At 36.2% G+C, this 6103-nt stretch overlaps 1 pseudogene; it reads right to left on the reverse strand.

The window, feature by feature from the left end:
• Nucleotides 1-1160: 1160 nt before the first annotated feature.
• On the reverse strand, nucleotides 1161-1263 carry LOC115064641 (annotated as a pseudogene).
• Between the last annotated feature and the right edge of the window lie 4840 nt (nucleotides 1264-6103).

Genomic DNA, 6103 nt, shown 5'->3' on the forward strand with positions numbered 1-6103 from the left:
TTAAGAAGATGATCTGTCTTCAATGGTTCCTGTTTCCTGATGCCCTTCAGAATCTTTCCCCATTGTATATACACTATACCTACTGAGTAGCCCAAACACAGTATCTATAGCAAGCACAACGAGATGCCATCTCATGATTCCAATCCCTAGACTGACTTCTACCTAGTAAGTTCTCTCTACTGCCTTCTCCATTTGGATATTTTGAGGAAGTAAGACTCTTGCAGGGACAAATAAGATTTTGAATAGATGGCAAAAACTGGGGGTGGCCTCGGGCTAAACACCAGCAAAGGACTGAAGCCCTAACACAAACAGACCTGGGAGAATCTGGATGTTGCCAATATTTAAGGATAAACACAGAAATAGATCCTTTAGAAAACAAGCCTTCAGTAAGACCACAGCTTGACCCTACACCTTGACTTTTAGCCTTGTGGGAAACCCTGAAGCACAGGACCCTGTAAAACTATGTCCAGAGTCCCAACCCACAGAAGCAACGAGATAAAATATCTTAAACTGCTAAAGCTATGGGGTAAGTTATTGCACATAAATACAAGACCACATCTTACCCAAGCTGGTTATCTATGTAGCTTTCCTAAAGCAGAGGCTCTGAACGGTAAAACTAGGACAAAATAAAAGTCAACACCTAGTTTGCTGATTGGCAGACTGATTAAATTAATGACTATCTTTACTGGGCTAATTTTTCTGTTGATGCAGAATATAAATATCATTTACCTTCCTCCATGTAGCTGAGTTAACCTTTCACACCAGAGACAATGTTTGAACCTTTGTCTGTATCTTGTCACTTGCATTCCCCTTATTGTTCTTAAAAGAAACACTTTCCTGCTATCTTAATTTTTTTTGTACCTAAACAAAGGGGCACATAGCTCACTGAGTGATAATTGAAAGAAACTGTAGAGTTGCTTTTGAATAATCATGCCAAATAAATAAATGTTTCCTCTACAATTAAAATGTGCCTTATGACAAAAGGATAGAGATGCTATCCATGTTGATTAAAATGTTGTTAGCAGAAATTAACATAAAGATTAAACTAACTTGACTCATACCAAGAATGTATTACATATTAATAGGCCGACTTTCAGTCTAGAGTTTTAAGTAGATAACCAAGCATCAGTTCTTTTCCCATTTTATAATCTCTTCTTCTCAAGAGTTCCACCATGTAATAAGATGTCTATTGGTATGACAGATATTATATCCGAACACAAGAACATACTACACTTGACCTTAGCCAAAAGGCCGAGAAGTGATACACAAGAACATACAATGGAAGGAAAATATATCTTCCTTGTATCTCTTTTAGTAGAAAAGGTCCCCAAAATATTTAACAGACTTCCATCTATCTCTTAAAGTCCAAAGCCAGATCTTGCAATATGTCACCAAATGAACTTTGGTAAGCAAAAGAGAACAGCAGGATTACTAGGAGAAGAGCTGAACACCTGAGCAAAATAGAAGTAACAAAATGTCCATTTACATCCTCAAAAGCTGACACACAACATTGCATGACTAATGGACTACAGACATGTGGCTATGAGGCTTCGATGGAAGGGGTAACTCTTGCCACATGAATGATTTGAGATTGGAATTAGTTGAGAAACATACATGTTGAATTGAAACACCCGAATTACAGGAGAATGGCTTGTCTTTGATTCCATGAAGCCACCATTGATTGGGCTTGTACGGGTTAAAAGAAAAGAACAGGACAGCCCCTGGAAACCAATATTATAGCTGAATGGCTCCAGAAGCGCCAACCTGGGATCAGATAAGCAGCCAAGTTCATTAACTTGTCTCATTGCCACAGTTGGAAGAAATAGATCATGGTTGTTAAGAACATGAGATCTGGGGATCGAACCTAACTTGAGTTTTGGCCCATGCCTTATTTGGGATGCCTGGTTTAACCTCTATAAATCAAAATGTCTCTATCTTTAAAATGGGGATCATCAAACCGACCACACAGGGTTGTTGCAAAAGTTAAAAGAAAGAATGTCCATGCATTACTTGATCAATACATCTCTTAACCACCATTATAATTTAAAATGTCCCAAGAAACATGTCCTGGCCACATTTAATCAATTGATCTCCTCTATCTTCCTCAGATATGCTGTGAGGTAAGATAGACTTCTCGTGTGAGGAGTGGAGGGTGGGATAGATGAAAAAGGTTCCTGAAGCATTGCCCCATTTCAAACTGGGTTCCAATGGACTGCCTCCTCTCCTCAGGCCAGGAGACACAGGCTGTTCAACACAGACCCTTATGCAACATACACTGCTTATGCCTTTGCCTCATCAGTCTTTTCTAGGAGCTCAGATGTATTGCAACTTTACCAACTGGCATGCTATTCTGCCCTTCCAACTGAGGCTCTCTGTATTTGCCCAACCTCATTCTCCTGGCTCTCACAAAGCTGAAAATATCTTTAAAATTCAGAATATATTTCATCCCATGATTCCTTGAGCAAATGTGAATAACCTCATAGAAAACTGAATATGGCATAGAGACGAAGATTTAAAGAGGCATTTATTTCTTTAGTTTTATTCGGATTTACAATTGGCTTTTTATATTTGATGGATGTGCCCTGGTGAATCACCTTTACTCTACTAGAAAGGAATATAAATTCATTCTCAGCCCCCTCATGATTACAAACTCAACCTGTTAAATTGTTTTTCCCCACCACAATCACAGGGTTCTGATCTTAGAAACCTACTTAGTAAGCTGTGATGAGCACACAGCCAAGCTCAGGTTATTTGAGGAGCATAATCTCTAGACTAGATTCAAGGTGACATTTCCTGGTATATCTTTCCTATTTTCATTCTGTTGTTCTATTCTTGCTGCTGTTCCAATACAACCTCCCAATTATCTTTAATAAAAATATGTTCAGTTATATGAGTATGAGCGATTCACCATCACCTATTTTCTGAAGTGGGATGTAATATTGCTTGTAAATACGGAGAGAAAGCAGAGGCTTAGCACTCTATCAAAAAATTATCCTCTTTGTTATCATATTGGATCAAAAGACTTCAATAACATCACATACTAAACTAGTAAAGTAACAAAATTTAAGAGAATTATAATATAAAAATTAATTAACATGAAGATTCTTAGAGAATCTCTTGATGAAGAACATGGTTAAGAACATATGAGAATTTATCAATTGTTCATTTGAATATATTATACTAACTGCTTGATTTGTGTTTAATGTGTTTAATGTGACCAAGAGTTACAAGGAAGAAAACCCTTTAAGCTTCTCAAAGTTCTTCAAGCCAAATTCTACTTCAGGGAGATTCCCCACCCCTGAGCTTTTAACCCTTTTATCAGCCATATTTCTATTACAATTGAAGGCAATTTTAAGAAGAGTTGGTAAAAAAAAAATCACTGTTCTTTATTTCCCAAGAAGTCAAAAGCAAGGTGAGTTTCAAAGCTGTTTCCATGGAAAGTCTCCAAGTTGGAATCAATGAAAAGATTTGTGGTTTACTCAGTTTTTATCCTCATTTCTTTATTTTCTCTCCCAACATAAAAAAAAATGCATTTCAAATACTAAAACAATGATATTCTGCCTGATATATCCCTACTTCCTTACCTCAGAGCTCAATTAGGAAAGAGTTGGGTCCTATCATTTTTAACTTTGCATAGTTTATTTTTTTAACAGTGCATATTTGTTTGCTTATAAAACATTGATAGAAACTTAAAACCAACACAAAAGATACAGATGGATGGGATCAAACACCTTCCTTGAGATAATAAGTAGAACATGTATGCTTTCTCTTAGAGCTAGCATCTCCTAGCCTGGAAAGGCTAAATAAAAATGTATGAGCAAATTTACTATAATATAAACAAAAGCATTAGGTGAGAGACTTCACTAATTATATATATATATTCCATGGCTTGTTCTTCAAAACATAGTTTTCCATGTATAATAAAGCTTTGAAATACAATCAAGTCATCCCTTAGAACATTGATAATATTAGGAGCACCATTCCAATTCTGAATATCAAAGCTCAACAGGCTCAGTTGTCAGAAGTTTGGTAAAAATCAAAGAAATGAGTTATTTTCTTCATTTACCTCTGTCTTTCAGGTCCTATCTTGTTTTCTGTAGAAAGAGCAGCTATCCAAGGATCATCACATCTTTATATTTAATATATAATCAATAGATCTCCTGGTCTCAAAACCAGTTCACCATTTAATGCCACCTCCAGGTCAGAACTCCTTGCTGTGTTACTAAACTTGATGCATAGCTCAGAAAATCATAATTCTTAGCATTCCAGAACTGTGTTCTAATAATTTTTTCTTACCTATTAACCTCAAAAATTAATTCCTTCTTGCTGCCCCAGACCCCGTTCCTGTAGATACAATCACGTAGAATACATGATTGTACATATCAGATTGCGCATAATCGCTTAGAGATTTCAGAAAATGGCAATTTGACCAATGCCAGGTTCTTGTACATGCTGCTTGCCTACATCTCAGAATGCTTTATTTTGTGTTAAAGGCCATCTCAACATCTACTTTGGGAGTGGTTACCGCTCTTTTGTATTTGGAACAGTTTGAAATCTTGTAATGGCTTTCACGACTTAGCAGTACATTTTGAGAGACTAGCACATTAACAGGAGTTGCGGTAGGAGCTGAAGCAATACCCCAGACGAAGTTCTGGCACTCGTGGACCTCGTATTGTACAGATGGGAAGACAGATAGCAAAGAAGTAAACAAAAATCCAACAAGCCAATTTTCAGAAGATAGCACGTGTTGCACAGAAAACAAAAACAGAAACATTGCAGCTTGAGCGAAATGCTTGGGACTGGGTAGAAAGGCTCAGAGCTGAATGATAAATGAGATGGTATTTTGCTCTTAGACATCCAGCCTCTCTAACGGTGATAATACTTCTAACCTGGCAGACAAACACATACTTCATTAAATAAAGGAATCTTTCCCTACATTAATCCCAAATTAGACTTGCTTTGCTTAGGGTTAAATTATACTAGGAACAGCAAATACCCTGGCAAGATGGGTTGGGTTGTGTAAGTGCTTGCTACCAACCCTGATGACCCATGTATGATTCCCCAATATTCATGTGTAGGAAGGGAGAATTTATTCACTCAAATTGTGCTCTGACCTTCACACATGCCAATAACACACACACACACACACACACACACACACACACACACACACATACACACATATTCACCATGCTTATATACACACATGAATTTGAAAAATAAGAAGGAAAAATATACAGTTACCTCTACAATAAGACAACCAACCTAAATTGGACAATAGCAAACTAAAAATAAATTGCACAAAATACAATGTGCTCATTTCTCTTTGATGTATAGAAAACATAAATGAATAAGACAAAAACAGTGTAACTCTGGCCAACAAATGAAGATAACATATTATAGGATCTTTAATTAAAACAGAAAAAGATACGTATTCAAAAATAGTGTTTCATGAAAATTAAGACATCAGGAAATGAGTTTCTGCTAAAAACAACAACCATTCTAGAACAGACAGTGTGAGTTCACCAGACCTAGTGCTCAGATCTAAGAGCAGTGAGGTGACCCCAGTCAGTCTGTGGAAAATCAACTTCTAACACAACAGAAGCTGATATCCTCTCAGCCAGATCATCTTTCCCAAGTATTTCAATAGAGGCAAAATAATAAAAATATATTAAAGTTTAGGCTGAACTATGCATTAAATAAAGAACAGAAATTAGCCCATATCCCTAACATTAAAAAATAATATAAGGAAGACAAGGAAATAATTACACATCAAGGTGATAAAATATATGTAGTCATTTAAGTTTATATAAGAACTTTCAAAGGCTGAACATGGAATTCACTTCTCTAGTAACAGTACGTGATATGTCGAGATAGGAAGATTATAAATTCAAGACCAGCCTGGGCTACATAGTGAGATTCCCATCTCAAAAATAAATAAATAAATAAACAAAGAAAGAAAGAAAGAAAGAAAGAAAGAAAGAAAGAAAGAAAGAAAGAAAGAGAAAGAAAGAAAGAGAAAGAAAGAAAGAAAGAAAGAAAGAGAGAGAGAGAAAGAAAGAAAGAAAGAAAGAAAGAAAGAAAGAAAGAAAGAAAGAAAGAA

Source organism: Mus pahari, chromosome 8, assembly GCF_900095145.1.
Source record: "Mus pahari chromosome 8, PAHARI_EIJ_v1.1, whole genome shotgun sequence".
Lineage (NCBI taxonomy): Eukaryota > Metazoa > Chordata > Mammalia > Rodentia > Muridae > Mus > Mus pahari.